Source organism: Equus quagga, chromosome 6 (genome assembly GCF_021613505.1).
Source record: "Equus quagga isolate Etosha38 chromosome 6, UCLA_HA_Equagga_1.0, whole genome shotgun sequence".
Lineage (NCBI taxonomy): Eukaryota > Metazoa > Chordata > Mammalia > Perissodactyla > Equidae > Equus > Equus quagga.
Genome location: NC_060272.1, coordinates 75,312,871 through 75,329,181, shown reverse-complemented (window position 1 = coordinate 75,329,181; position 16,311 = coordinate 75,312,871). Strand labels below are relative to the sequence as shown.

Below are 16,311 nucleotides of genomic sequence, written 5' to 3'. Positions count from 1 at the left end.
CTGCTTCCCAGGGTCTCCAGACCATTCCTCAGTAAGCAAATCCCGCTCCTCCTCACCCGGCCCCGGGAGGTTTCCTCCACGTCTTTCCCTCAGCACGCAGTTTCCCCAGGCACCCTCTGGGGAAGGATGCCTCTCAGCTCAGGATGCTGGGCTGATGTTCCTCCTGCCTCTGGTGATCCTGCCCTCCCCATCACGGTGGTCTGATGTCCTCCACAGACGCCCTCATTCACTGAAGACGCAGAGCGCGGCTCACAGCCGTCATCTCCCCCTGGGCCCTGCCAAGCTCCTGTGACTTCAGTGCACGTGGGGCGGACTCACCAACACTTGGCGTCTCACATCTTTACTCTTACTCCATCTTAACGCCTGACTCTGGCCACTCTGCATGTTGTCGTTACCTGGAACTGACCACAGGACCCTGAATTCCAATCTGTCACTCTCGAACCTGGACTCCCTCTGCCTCTAGCCCCTCAGGAAATCATTGCCCCTGCCCTAGCTCCTCAGCCAGATCTCCTGACCCAACGTTTCGACATTGTCCCCCTGGCACACTCCTCCCTTCATGTCCTTTCCTACCCAGCCTCGGCCCTTGCCAATATTCTTAACTCCCATTGTCCATTGTGTGTCCAGCCCCCATGGCAACCCACTGATTTTCCATCAGTCCATCTATTGGTAAACAGCCCCTGCCGTGCTTTGCTGTGTAGGATTGCCAACCATGGGGATGGCCTCAAGGTCTCCTATCTCAGATTAGCCCCAACCTTGCTCCAAAGCCTTCTATGTCTCCCAGTGACCTTAACTCACCAGCATGATCTCAGAACTTCTCCACTATCGCCTGCCTCTCACTATTTTCTTCAATTCTTACTTGACAGAGAAAAATGTCAACCGTCAGAAGGGACCCTCCAGCTTAGTGCCAGCACCCTCACTTGCATCTGCACTGCCCACCTTCCTGTTTGGGGAGAGGAGGCCTCTCTGTGAAGCCCTCACCTGATCTCTTACCCTTCTCTTCCCTACTCGTTCCTTGACATGAGGATTGAAACGTTCAAGTCTCTAGCATCCTAAAAATAAACACCAACCAACCAAGCAACAATGACCATGTATCTCCTCGCAGTTATGGCCTTCTATCTCCTCTCTCTTCTCCGCTCAGCGTCTTGGAGCAGGTGTCCCCATGCGTAGCCTCCACCTCCTCACCTTCCCTTTCTGCCGGCCCACTGTGCTCTGACTCTCTGACGCCACGGCACTGGAATTGCTCAGCGTGGCATTCCAGGGCACTTGGCACCTGGCCCCACTTTCCTCTCTGGCCTCTGCTCCCTTCACTCAACTTCGCACCAAACTTGACCACTAGGCCAAGGGGCCAACCCCTTGCTTTTCTTCTTTTAGGCCCAGACTCAAAGCCATCCCTGCATGCCCAGTAGTCCGGGTTGGGTGCCCCTGCCGCGTGCTATTAGCTCTGCACGTGCCCTCCCGCAATAGCACGGAACAGCCTGAACACACACTTCCCTTCTCTGTCTCTCTTCTGTAGCAGGAAGTATGTCTTATTCACAGTTGTACATGCTACGGTTAGGAGATGCCTTAAAATGTTTTTTGACTGGAAGAAATTTCTACCTTTAAAAAACTGCTTGAGCAGGGGCTGGCCCCATGGTCGAGTGGTTAAGTTCGCGCGCTCCGCCGCAGGCGGCCCAGTGTTTCGTTGGTTCGAATCCTGGGCGCGGACATGGCACTGCTCATCAAGCCACGCTGAGGCAGCATCCCACATGCCACAACTAGAAGAACCCACAACGAAGAATATACAACTATGTACTGGGGGGCTTTGGGGAGAAAAAGGAAAAAAATAAAAATCTTTATTAAAAAAAAACTGCTTGAGGGGCCGGCCCTGTGGCACAGCAGTTAAGTGCGTCCACTTCTGTGGCCCAGGGTTTGCCAGTTCAGATCCTAGGTGCGGACATGGCACCGCCTGGCAAGCCACGCTGTGGTAGGCGTCCCACATATAAAGTAGAAAGTAGAAAGATGGGCACAGATGTTAGCTCAGGGCCATTCTTCCTCAAAAAAAAGAGGAGGATTGGCAGATGTTAGCTCGGGGAAAATTTTCTTTAAAAAAAAAAAAGAAAGAAAAAAAAACTGCTTGAAAGCGGATTTACAATTCATCTCTTTTATTTGTGGGGTGCAGGGTTACAGATGTCTATCTCTCTGCCCGTGTGAAGGCCCAGGGATTCTGGGACATGGCTAGAATCACAGAAGCCCACAGTGCCTCAAATGCGGTGTGTCCCAGACTGGCCCATTGTACTTGCTCCCCTCGAGAGGAGCACAGGGTCTCCATCGAGGACACACCAGTCTCCCCAAACTGGCCACCAGTTCCCCTCAGCCTCGACCTCTCAGGGGTCTGTGAGGGTCTAGCAGCCCTCATTCCCATGCACCCACGGGTGCAGATGTCATCTCTGTGCTTTTGGACACTGGGGCCAGGTGCTGCCACAACAAGGAAGTAGCAGTCACCCCAAAATAGCCCTTCATCCCCTGGTTGCTTCTGGAAAAACAGCCCCAACTGTCCCTAGGCCAGACACTTGATGATTTGGAGACACGCTGGAACCAGCTGCATGTGACAAACCCCTGCTGGAGCATTTCTGACTGTCATCCACTTCCCCTCCCTCAGCAGCCCCCAGGGTCCCTGCCCTCAGCCCCCAGGGTCACCGAGTCCCATGGCCCCGACTTTAGCTGGCTTCTGGCCCACTCCCCCTCCCCACTCAGAGGCCCTGCTCTTCCAGCCCAGCAGCTCTACAGCGTCTGAGGACACTGCTCCGTGGCCACCTGCCCTTGCTGCTCTCTCCATGGAACTGCCCGCTCTCCTACCCTCTTCGCCCTCCAGACTGCCGCTCATTCCACAAGCACCAGTTTAAACAGCCCCGACCTGGGTGTGGCTGTCCCAAAGTTAGCGGGGGCTTGCAGGTCTTAATGTAGAACCCGCCAGTGCACGCCCTTTGTCTGTCTGGACTGTCTCCCACTTCCTCAGCTCAGGGGAGGTAGAAACTGTCTCCTTCATCCTGTAAACGTTTGTGGAGCACTGCTCCGTGCTGGGCTCCACTCTAGCACCAGGGCGCGTCTGTGAGCAAAACCACAAAGGTCTCTGTGCCACGGAGCTGCAGTTGAGGAGTCAGAGGCAGGCAACCAGAATACCCTAGCAGGCAAGTAATTTTAACGGTATTTTAGAAGGTGATCAGTGCCACAGAAAGAAAGAAAAATTAGAACAGAGTCAAGGAGATTAAGAGTGCCCGGATGCAGTGCCTGGCCCGCAGTAAACATTTGTTTTTATTTTAATTTTATTAGGTCTTTTTTTTCAATTGGAAAAATAGTCCACACTCCTTATGCAAATGTCAGTCACTGCCGAAGTACAGAATGTAAGAAGCAGGAGCCACTGCACTCCCTCCCAAGGCCCAAGGAGAGCCCTGGGCTGGAGCGGCTCGTTAAAGGAACGACTGACAGGTCGGGAAGACTTTTGGTGGCAGTGACCTGGGGCAGAGCGAGAGTCCCTGTCTGGGCTCCAGGGTGGCGTGCACGTTCTGGGGAGGCTGGAACAGGTACACCACAGCCTTGGTGGTCAGGTGCCCGCACTGAGGTCACCTGTCCTCTCTGCCATATTTGAAAGGACTTTCTGTGTTTTAGTGACGGCTGGCAGCTCTTTCTCACCTTGATCCACTGGGTGTGGGGAGCCTGGGGCTCCAGGCGTGGAGTGATTGGCACCAGACACGGAGTGATTGGCACCAGATCACCTGGGATGGATGTGGGGGTTGGCTTCACTGCCGAGGGACACCTAGATCTTCACCAGGATATCAGGTGCCAGTTATACTCAGTGTCACCTTGGGGCACATGGGATTTATGTGAACTAACGACAGGACAGCTCATCCTATACCCCACTAACTGTAGGGGGTCTTAGGGATCCCAAGAGTCTCTGTGCATCCTCCATGCCTTAGTATATGCAGTGTCTGCTGAGGTTGTTGCCCAGGCCTTGCCAGCTTCTGGTACCCATGGGATCACACCAAGGGTAATGATGTGAACGTCACTGCCTCAGGCCCCCATGTGCCCCTCCTAAGGTCTTAACCACTCCTTCTAGGGAGCCCTGGGGGTATCTCAGTTGGCATCATGAATAAGCCTTTCATCATCCTTCATCCTGTAGCTGTTCTCTGTCCTCCTCAAAGACTCACCCCCAACACTCCTCTGGCGTCCTCACTTCTACATTCTGATCCTTCATCTTTGGAGGTGCCAGGGCCGTCTGCATTCCCCGGGGCCTCACTGGGCGGGAGACACGTCCTTCATCCTTGCTCAGTGCCACCTGCTGCTTGGGACTGGCCTCTCAAGAGTGGTCCTTGGAAGCCACTTCTTCAGCATCATTCTCCAGCTACTTTCTCCCAGAGTTCAGCCCCAGGCTGCTGGGTCCTGGGCTGCCATGGCGTCCTTTCTCCCCGTAGTTGTCTCTCTCAGGCCCTCACGCACAAACCTCCTCTTATTCAAGCCAAACAGCGCCATAAAGATGGTTCCCAGGGGCTCTTGCTCATCCACTCATCACACAGGTCTGAATCACAGTTTAGAGCCAGAGCAGGCTCCCACCCTGTGTGTGTGTGTGTGTGTGTGTGTGTGTGTGTGTGTGTGCGCCTGTGCACCCATGTGTGTGCGCACTGGTGAATGTGTGTGCGTGTGCATGTGCTGGACACAGGAGTTCTTTGTTTAATTAACTGTCAAATTGCCTTTCTCTGGATCAATGCCACTGAGGAATTTATAACAATTTTCGCAATTAAGAGAAAGAAATCATCTCAAACAAGAAGAATCCAGCCCTCAGTGCTGAGACTGGGTCCAGGTCTCTCCCAGGCCAGGCTCCTCTGGGAAGGTGTTCCACAGGGTTCTGAGGGCTTGGAGTCCTGGAACTTTTTAATATATTTTTTCACTTTTTGCCTGTTTACCTTAGTCCCTGTTCTTGGCTGACCTCTGTCTCCCCCAAAACTCAAATGCCTCAGAATGTGACTGTATTTGAAGATAAGGTCATCAAAAGGGTAATTAAGCATAAATGAGGTCATGTGGGTGGGCCTCCTCCAAGCTGACTGGTGTCCTTATAAGAACAGGAAATCTGGACACAGATTCACAGAGGGGAGACCACGTGAGGACACAGGGAGACCACCATCTACAAGCCGAGGGGGGAGGCCTCAGGAGAAACCGATCCTGCCAACATCCTGATTTCAAACTTCCAGCCTCCAGTACTGTGAGAATATGAATTTCTGGAACTCTGTTACGGCAGCCCTAGATAACAAAAGCAGTCCCTTCAAAATTTTTTGGTTTTGTTTTAATTAAAGAAATAGCAATAGTTTTTAGTCTTAAAAAAACATTAAGTTCCGTGGGTATCTTGGAAAACAACATAAGGTTACTTGATTCAAAATTAAGGGATTTATTTTCAATCACTTCTAACTTCAAATCTTTAAAGCCCTTTTTTCTTGGTCTCTTTTTGAGTCTTATCCCTTAACAGTAACATCATCTCAGTGTCTATCTGGTCTTATACTTTTATTAAGACAAGCCCTATACCTGATCTCGTTTTCCATTACAGCAGCCCAAGAGGGAAGTGGATTACCCCACTTTACAGACGAGGAAGCTGAAGGCGGAGAGCTTGCTGACTCCTCCTCTCTCACCCCATCTGAGAGACGCTCCAGGAAGCACGTGCGCCAGGGTCTCGCCAGACCCCTCACAGCAGCTTCCCTAAGCAGCCCTCTGAATGGGGGACGTGGAGAGCAAAGAGCCCAAGTACTGAGAATAGGGCACAGAATATTGCCGAGAAATATTGATTAAGTGACTGGCTTACATTTTTATTACAGGTACATTTGTGGATATTCAGTCCATCAGACTGCTGTTCAGATGCAAAGGTAAATTTCCAGTTTTTTCCTGATTCACTCGCTTAGGAAATCAGCCTCGTGTAGTGGTAAGAGCATTAAAGTGGGCATGGGAACTAGGTTTGGATTCTGGCTCTGTCACATCCTGGTTGTGGGACCACCGGCAGTTCTCTTATTTCTCTGGTCCTCGGTTTTCTTATCTGTAAAACAAGGGTGTTGGATCAGATAATTTTTAAAAATTTCCCCCAGCTCGATAATGCCATAATTCTAGAAATGATAAGAAATGCTCGTAGGATGTTAGCTTCTCTAGCTTCTGCTGCTTCTCACTTTTCTTGCATATAAAGTGAGTTTTACTTTCTACTGGCAGGAAGTCATCTCTCAATTATCCGTGGGCAAAAGGGACACTTGGCGTTGACAACAGCTTTGCTGGCCTGAGGCCAAAGTCCCACTTCCCTGGGCAGGAAGGAACTTTGCAGCTTCCGTGTGGCCCAGTCTGACCAGTGACGGGGCAGAGGGGACTGGCCAGTCCTCAGCAGGCCTTTGGCTTCTTCGAGGGCTCCTGAGCCCCAGCCTCAGGGTCCCTTGAGCTGAGCATTGTGGGTATATCCAGCGGGCAAGTGATATCCTGGGGCTGAAATGGATGAGAACTGGGCACGATCCATCAGTGCCACACAGGACTGAGACTCCACGTGCCTGGCTCTTGCAGTTGCTTCCCTTCCTGCGTCCCTGTCACTGTTGCTCATTGTGGATCGCAGTTCCTCCAGGGCAGGGAGAGCTCGCATTTGCTATACCTTGTGTACCTAAGGGCTCAGTTAGCGGCGCCGAATGAGGATGCCGCCGGAAAACTCAAATACTCTCCAAGGAAGAGCACCTGCTTCGGCCCCTCAGGGCTGTTTCTGGATTGGATTTCTCCCCGCCAACCTCATATCTTACTTTCAAAATGGGAAGTAAATGGACCTTCGTTTCCTTGTCCTTTCCCAGGTGATTGGAATTACGTGACCCTGAAGAAAGTCCACACTTAGGTAGCTTTGGAACGGCCTCCCCGCTTCCTAAAATAGGACTGCAATTGCTGGCCTCTGCGCAAGGCGAGGGGATGGCCACTGTGGGGTGGAGGTGAGCCCCGTGTCCCCTCCCCGCCGGCGGTGGATTCTCTCTGCAGCTGAGAGTTCGAGGGCGGTTTTCGGGGCTGCCCTTTCCCGTGGCGGGGCCCTTGGGGCTGCTGCTCTGCCCAGCAGGCTTGTTCAGGGTATGTCTTCAGAGGCGTCAAAGCTTGAAAGGTTGACTGGTTTGTCTGTTTAATCAAATAACCAGATTTTTAAAAACTGAGTGACTGGTTGTTTCACTAATCACACAGATCAATAGGTTTCTTTGGCTCCAGAAATGGTCTTGATCGCTAACCTGTCAGTTTGAAAAGGACTGTTCCTTCTTTACTCCTTTCCCTGTTCACCATCCCAAGCGTAGATGTCAGCCTAGCCTGTGCTTGAGAGCGTGGCTGCTGGCCCTGCTCCAGACACAAACTAACCCCCTGCCGGCCTGCGGAAGGTCCTGCTAAGGTGGGCAGGAGGCTGCGGGGGAGCGTGCTTGTTCACGAGAGAGGGGCGAGTGAGCAGAGCGGGTGAGGGAGTGTGTGGGTAGAGTGCACGAACAGGTTACAGTGTGTGTTGTGTGGGCTACAGAAGTGTTCCCTCTCAAGGAGGGTTTAGAAGGATCCAGACTGTTGCCTGGAGGTGGGAAGTGAAGGATACCGAGAGCATTCAACCTTCCAGGCTGGAGCTTGCTTTCCCACTTCTCTGCAACCAGCCCCTCTCCAGAAGCGCGTCCCACCACCCCCTCTACTTCACCTCATCTCGGAAAGACTTCCCTGGACACGAACCAGCTCTGCATCAGGACCCCACGGCCTCCCCCCTGGCTCTCTGAGCCCTGTCCCACCTTTCTCCCTCAAACACAGAGTCTGGCTTCTTGCCCTGGGTCTGACTGCAGTTTTGCTGTGCCCCATATGGGGCTTCATTTGTGACGGTAAGCCCCCTCTCCAGGATGCGCCTCCTCTCTGTGCCCTCCTGGCTCAGCCTCATGCCCCCACTCCCAGCAGGCCCTCCTGCCTGGGGTGAAGGATGGTTTCCCATCACAGGGCTGGGACCACACCTGTATAGGTCACGGAGGTCACCTGAAACCCCTGTGCCTGTTGAATAGCAGCACCCTGCACACGTTTGCTGAATAAAGGAATATCACGTGCCTTTAGGAACTATTTTTTAAAGTCACGAACAGAGTACTCCACTGGGTTACTGTTGGTCTGACTCAGAAGATCATGTGTGTCCTCAAATATGCAGGCCAGCTCCTTTAATGCATAATTAATGCATTCTGCACACTGCCAGATAGCATTTCCCAAACACTGTTTTCTTCATGCAGTTCCTCCACTCAGAACTGTAGTGGCTCCTCTCTGAAAGCCAGTCTCCTTACCTGGCAGCCAGGACCCCCCGCCAGCCTGCCGCCATCTTCCTGTCTCAGCGCCATGCTGCACAGCCCTTCTTCCCAGCTGGACTGCTCTCCCTGCCGTCCCTGAGGTCAGATGCTCTTTCCTGCCTCCATGCTTCTGTCTTTGGACACACTCTCCCCTCCTGGTCACTCCACAGGAGCCAACAAGCCCTACCCAATGGTACTTTGTCCATGGATCCTCCTCGAGCCGTCCAACTCACAGTAACTCTGTCCATCCATGGCACCGTACGGCTGACAGCCTCTGCTATTCCCGGGACACTGCAGTGTGTGATGTTGTCTGTACCGCGGCCATGGATGATTTAATTCCGGGTGTGGAACTCCTGCCCACACTAGCTAGACTGCATGCCCTCACGGTCTGCTTCTCAGTGCCCCCTGCTAGCCTACAGGGGCGCACATGTTAGCTGCTGCCCAAAAGTTGGTTGAATGAATGATTGATGGGCCAAGACTTCTCCCCCTCTTCCTCTGGGCAGGCTGGCCAAAGCCTCAGAAGCATGCTGGAAGAGAGAAGTAGAGACGTCCTCTGCCTGTGGACCTTGGGAGCAGCCTGGGGGCGGAGTGGCTGGGATTGTCCTGGGCTTCAGAGAGTGGGGCCACTCACAGGCGAACTGGGGCAGTCCCCACTGTCACTCCTCTGGGAGCAGCCCCCTGGGAGTGCCAGAGCAGGCTGCATAGGCTGGGGATGTGCATGGGCACCTGAGAAGGAAACTAGTGCACCCAAGGGAGGGCTCTGGAGCAGAGCCAGTCAGCGGCGTGCATGCTGTAACTGCGGCCGGCTGCAATCACGGCTTTTCTCCATGAAAATTAGTCAGTCATCTCTTAGAGTTCCACCTTGAGAGATGCAGATTTATCCCTCAACTCTGAAAACACGATCCATTGCTTCTGTATCAAAACAGCTCACTTCGTAATATCCATGGGCCGTGTATTTTCCAGGAATGAGTCTTTAAATCTCCTCTGGCAAATGTCTCTAACTGGCACTTTCTCATGGAATATGCATTATTCATATGCAGCAAAATGGATTTTCCCTTGAAGTTGGCGTTTAAATAACTATCACGTAGTGAAAGGACATGCAATGTGTCGTGATGCACATTGTTGTTATCATTAACGTGTTCCCTCTGTTGGTTGTTGAAAGTTGACAAGGCTCTAGCTCGGCCCTGGAGTTTCTCTAGCAGTTCAAAGACTGGGAGTTTTCCTCTGGGATTGTAACAAACAGCTAGCTGTCCTCCAGTATCCAATCTCCCCCTTTTACTTAGTAGGAGAAGCCTTGATTTTTATCTGGACACAAAATTTCTTGGCATAGGTATCACATTTCTGACCCTCTTTGGAGGTAGGTGTGCTCATGTGACTAAGTTCTGGTCAATGAAATGTAATGGAAGTATCATGTGTGACTTCAAATAAGTGCCCTTAAAGTAAGAACATATGCTCTTCTTCTTCCCTTTTCTTTCATCTTCCTGAATGTTGGAATGCCAGCATAATGGCTCGAGTTCAAGCAGCCATATTGGATCATGAGGTAATATGCTGAGGAAGGGAGATAGCTGGATAGAAGGAACCTGGGTCCCCAATTATTGGGAACTGACATGTCCACCCTGGGCTTCAATTACATGAGACAAACTTATAAATTGTTTAAGCCATTGTTATCCTTGTTGTTTATCAATGCAGCCAATTATAATCCTAATGTTGTTGGTTGTTTTATACCTGTTTCTACCCAGCTCCCATGGGCCGCATCGCTTGTATTCCTTGCCCTCTGGCTTTTGATTACATCTAGCCAATGGGAGGCGCTGCAAGAGAACGGAGGGTGAGAATTGAGAGAGAAAGAAGGATATGTTTTTCCTTGCTCCATCAGTGCTTCAGTGTCTTGATACAGTGGCATTTGCTCCTCCTTCTTACTCCATGGTTCTTGCCAGAGACCTCTCCTCCGTGTCTCCAGTTATTTTTTCCTCTCATCTCTTTAGACATGAGGTAATAATGGCTGTTCAATATTTCTAATCTCTGGGATGCTCGGCAACCTTTGTGGATTCCTTTTATTGTGGCTACACTTCTGAAAATCATCCCTTGCTTAATTTCCCTTTAGTTATACATTTTAGTAGAATTCTGTTTCCATCTAGGATCTTGGCTGATAGACCAAGTGAGGCCAGTGGGAGAATTGCTTATCTTACTAGCCAGCACCTTCATGATCAAACAGTGTCAGCATTTTATGAGTTTGCTTTACACAGACTTTTCCTCCGTGACCCATGAGAACCATAACCTGGAATGGCCATCCCAGCTATGACCATTGACTATCCTATGAGCTATGTAAGCTTCTCCTATGGGCTCATCTACTGTCAGACGTGGCTGTGTCCTCAATGAGTTTTCAGCCACCCAGGGAATGTAAGGAACAAAGACAGGGATTAACTTTCACGTTGGGGGAGAGTGAAACTACTGTCATTGGGTAGAGCTGATGTGTTGGACAGTAGTGAGTAAGAAGGTAAGGACCTTCAAAACCAGGCAGAGAGCATTGAACTTCACTGGGAGCAATGGAAACTGGCAAATGTAAAGTGACAGGATAAAAGTTACCATTTTATCAAAATTTATTTGGCGAAAGTCAGTTGGCTTATTTTCCCTGCCTTCTGCTTGCCCACTTTTCCTTTCAGACCTTGTGACTGCTACTTGAAATAACTTCATAAATCTGGATGTGCTCCTGTTTCCATCAGCTCTTCAGTGTCAAAATGGATAAGTTGACCCTCCTTTACAATGACATAAAATGCCTTTTGTGACCCAGCTCCAGCTTGTCTCTGGAGTCTCATCTCCAGCCACTTCCATCCACCTGCCTTTTGCTGCAGCTCCCGTGACTGGTCATCATTTCCTGAACATACCACACACATGCAAGCTTCTGAGCCTTTGCATGTGCTTTTCCCTCCAACCCAACACTGTCTAATAGAACTTTGTGTGATGATGGAAATGTTCAATATCTACACTGTCCAACATGGTAGTCACTAGCTATATGTGGGTATTGACCACTCAAAATGTGCCAAGTGCGACTGAGGAACTGAATTTATAATGTTACTTAATTTTTTTGCTGAGGAAGATTTGCCCTGAGCTAACATCTGCTGCCAATCTTCCTCTTTTTGTGTGTGAACTGCCGCCATAGCGTGGCCACCATCCAGATGAGTGGTGTAGGTCTGCGCCTGGAAACTGAACCCATGCTGCTGAAGCAGAATGTGCTGACCTTAACCACGAGGCCACCAGGGCTGGCCCTAATATTTCTTACTTTTAATTAATAAAATGTAATTTAAATTTCCATCGTTATATTCAATAGTAATATGTAGCTAGCAGCTCCCATATTGGACACCATGGCTATAGCTGAAATGTTCTGTCCTTCTACCTCCCCTTACTCCCACTGGGGGTCCAAAACACCCCTATGTATCATCAAGGGCAAATTTAAATGTTATTGTCTCAATGTAGCTTTCTGTCACCTCCTCCTCACCCCATCAGACTTAATTACTCCTCCAGCTGTGTTCCCTATCACTTTACCCCTGCCAGTACCTCTCACACAGCATGGGGCCTCTCTTCCTTCCTTACTGGCACCTTATTTTTCTCACACTTTAGCTGTATAGTGCTAATTGCATTTGTCTGAGTGAGCCATGCCCTCTTGCCTCTAGGGCTTCACATACGCTGTCACCTCTGCCTAGAGCACTCTTCCCTACCCCTCTCCCCTGGCCAACTAATGCTTTATGACTTCAACTTAGATATCTATTATTCTAGGAAGCTTTCCCTTATACCATCCCCCATCCAAAGACTAAATTAGGGTCCTTCCTTCCTAAGTACTCCCATAGAGTCCTATAGTTACACATCATAGTTCTCTGCGTTGTACATGTGTTTGTGGCCTGTTTGCCGCTCTGTACCTTCAATCTCTTTGAGGACAAGGACTGGTTATTATTCAAACATCTATCACAATGCCCAGTACATAGTAACATGAGCTGAATATGACCAAAATCCTCCCAGTGGAGAGATAATAATTGGGCTACTGTCCATGGTCCTGAAATAGTACAGCTGGGAAGCACGCAGACTACTCCACGTCCAAACTCCGTGGCAAAGTAGAAACCAGGTTATGGAATATGTATGGGGAGAGGAGAGGGGGTATAAGATACAGGATATAGGAAAGAGAGAAAGATACAGTGGCATAGCTACTCTCCAGGAAAACAAAATTTTGCTGTTATATCCAAATTATTGATGTTAACAAGAAAGAAGCCACAATCAAAAATGGATGAACTAGTGAACCCCTAAAGGAGTGTATGGTTTGTGTGTGCAAGTGCCAACTTGAACAAACACATTCACACAAGCTGGCAATGCCAGCTAGGGAGAAACGGAATGGCTGAAGTGATATTCTCAACTATTCTTAGGTGCTAATAGTTTGTCTTTGTTTCTATTTTTTCCTTCTTAAAATATCTGTTCTTTACACTGCCCATAACAAATTAGAATTTATGTCCCTTATGTTTTATAATTGTTGTAGCTGATTTTCTGTGGCTGTTTTGTTGTTGCTGTCAATTTTATCACATCATTGGCAGATAATTTAATGAAAATCAATTTCTTCTCCTATACTCTGGGATATTATTCTGCTCTTTTCTCAGATTTTCAATACCCTTTCTCCACTCATCCCTCCATCACTCTCAGCTGATGACCTTACTTCTCATTTCACAATGAAATTTCATTTCATTTTCATTCCGTTTCACAATTCTCAATTGAAAATAACAAGAAACGAACTATCCTCTCAATGAAAAAAAAAGTTACGGATATAAATGTCTGTGTCTTCCTTCCTGCCCAGTGGGAGATTCATCCACATGACTACTAAAGGCCAAATCCTTCACTCATGTTCCAGGGGCCGTCTCTTCTCATCTAGTCAAGGACTTTGTTCCAGCAGCTATATTCTCTTTGACTGAATATTTTCCTTGTCCTGAATCATTTCCTGTCCATACAAATGTGCTCTAATATTTCCCATCTTTTAGAAACCCTCCCTAAGCCTATATCCTCCTCCAGCTTCTGCCCCACTTCTCTGCTCTCCTTTATAGCAAGACTTGAAAATAGTGGCTATGCTTTCTGTTTCCACTCTCCCTTTGACCCTTTCCTGTCAGGCTTCTACCCTGCCACTCTACTAATATCACTCTTTTAAGATCGCTGATTATCTCCACATTGCTAATCCAATGATCAGCTTTCGCTCTTCTTCTTTCTTGACCTCTCACCCCTACCCCATTTGATGCAATCAGTCAGTCTTGCTTCCTTGAAGCAAGCACTGGACATGTCTTCTTAGTCTTCTCTACTGAAGCCTCCTCTTCCTCCAAACCTCTAAGGGTAAGCTCTGTCTTTGGATATTTTCTCTTCACTATCTGTATTCACTCCCTTGTGATCTCATTCGGTTCCATGGCGTTAAACACCATCTACATGGGGGCACCTCCCAAATTTCATCCACTAGCCTCACCTCTCTTTGAAACAAAAGACACATCGAGGCAGTTGCCTCCTTGACATCTCCACTCATATGACAGGAGGGTAGGATGATCCCAAATTACAGTTTTCCCAGAACAGTTCTGATTTATGACTGTTGTCCCTGTTTAGGTATTAATAGCAATTCTTCCATTCAAAAATGTCCCAGTTTGGGTGACATATTATGTGTCTACTTATATTAGTTTCCTATTGCTGCTGTAACAAATTGTTACAAACTTAGTAGCTTAAAACAACACAAATTTATTACTGTACAGTTCTGTAAAGTGGGTCTCACTAAAGTCAAGATGTCAGCAGGCTGCGTTCCTTCTGGAGGCTCTAGTGAAGAATCTGTTTCTTGACTTTTCCAGCTTTAAGATGCTGCCTGAACTCCTTGGCTTGTGGCCACTTCCATCTTTAAAATCAGCAAGGCTGGTCAGTCTTTCTCACATCACATCACTCTGACACTGACTCTTTCCCTCTCCCTTCCATATTTAAGGACTCCTGTGATTATATTGCGCCCTAGCAGATAATCCAGGATAATCCTATTTTGAGGTCAACTGATTATCAGTTTTAATTCCATCTGCAATCTTAATTCTCCCATGTCACGTAAAATAACATTCACAGGTTGTAGGGATTACGACACGGACGTCTGTAGAGGGCCGTTACTCTGCCACCACACCATCCAGTAGGCTTCCCAAACTTAACATGCCCAATATTGGCTCTTGGTTTTCCCCAAAATCTTCTCCCTCTGTAGCTTCCCATCTCAGTAAATGGTGCACCATTTATACAGTTGCTCAGGCCAAAAACCTTGCAATCACCCTTGAATCTTTGTTACTCTCAAACTCCATATCTAATCCATCAGCAAATCCTATCTCTTTCATTACTTTTAAGACATATATCATACTCAACTACATGTCATGCCCCCCACCAACCCGTTACCATCTTACTCCAAACCACGGTCTTCTCTCACCTGGACTATTGCAGTAGCCTCCCACATGGTCTCCAGCTTCTATTCGTCCGCCTCCCTTTCCTGCCCATTTACTCTCCACAAGTCAGCCTGGGAGATCCTCTTCAAACATAGGAGGCGATGGTCATTCCTCTGCTCAAATGTTCCTGTGATTTCCCATCACTTGGAATAAAAATCCAAGATCCTCGGGCACTCCGGCTCGGCCGCCCCGCCACGCTCTCGCCTTGCTGCTCCCACCACAGCCCCAGGGCCCCTTACCACCACCACCATGGACGCCATCAAGAAGAAGATGCAGATGCTGGAGCTCAACAAGGAGAATGCCTTGGATTGAGTGGAGCAGGCGGAGGCTGATAAGGCGGAGGAGGACAGGAGCAAACAGCTGGAAGATGAGCTAGCGTCGCTGCAAAAGAAACTCAAGGCCACCAAGATGAACTTGACAAATACTCAGAGGCTCTCAAAGATGCCCAGGAGAAGCTGGAGCTGGCAGAGAAAAATGCCACTGACGCCGAAGCCAATGTGGCCTCTCTGAACAGACGCATCCAGCTGCTTGAGGAAGAGCTGGGTCATGCCAAGGAGTGTCTGGCAACAGCTCTGCAGAAGATGGAGGAGGCCAAGAAGGCAGCAGATGAGAGGGAGAGAGGCATGAATGTCATTGAGAGCCGAACTGAAAAGGATGAAAAGAAAATGGAAATTCGGGAGATCCAACTGTAAGAGGCTAAGCACATGGCTGAAGATGCCAACCGCAATATGAAGAGGTGGCCCGTAGGCTGGGCCTTATTGACAGTGACTCGCAATGTGCAGAGGAGCAGGCTGAGCTCACAGAAGGCCAAGTTCGACAGCTGGAAGAACAATTAAGAATAATGGACCAGACCTTGAAAGTGTTAATGGTTGCAGAAGGTAAGTACTCGCAGAAGGAAGACAAATATGAGGAAGAGATCAAAGTCCTTTCTGACAAGCTGAGGGAGGCTGAGACTCGGGCTGAATTTGCAGAGAGGTCAGTAATTAAACTGGAGAAAAGCACTGATGACTTAGAAGACGAGCTGAATGCTCAGAAACTGAAGTACAAAGCCATCAGCCAGGAGCTGGACCACGCTCTCAACGATGTGACTTCCATGTAAGTTTCTTTGCTTCACTTCTCCCAAGACCTTTTCACCAAGCAGAATGTTCCAGCGCTCTGAGCTCTGCAGTTTGTCTCTTCTCCAGCTGAGCCTGGTTCTTTCTTTCAGCTTCCTGCCGTAGGGCCAGGCACACACTGTGCTTTCTACTGTACAGAAGCTCTTCATTTCATTATAAACACAGTATAACTGTTTAAAAAAAAAATCTAAGTTTCTCACCACGACCTGCATGGCCTTTCCCCGTGTGACCCTTACACCCTTTTCTGCCTCGTTTTCTGCCCCTCTGCTCCCACTCTTTCCACTCCAGGTTCCGCACTTTCTCGTCAGGTACCCCCATCTCAGAGATTTCACATGGTGGCTCCCTCAAGTGGAGAATCGCCTCCCCACATATTTGCCTGGCTCTCCTTTACTGCATCGAGACTCCGCTCAAATA

The 16,311-nt window shown here is 49.0% G+C and overlaps 1 pseudogene; it reads left to right on the top strand.

Moving 5' to 3' along the window:
* Positions 1-15,031: 15,031 nt before the first annotated feature.
* On the top strand, positions 15,032-15,885 carry LOC124241232 (tropomyosin alpha-1 chain-like; annotated as a pseudogene).
* Positions 15,886-16,311: the final 426 nt, after the last annotated feature.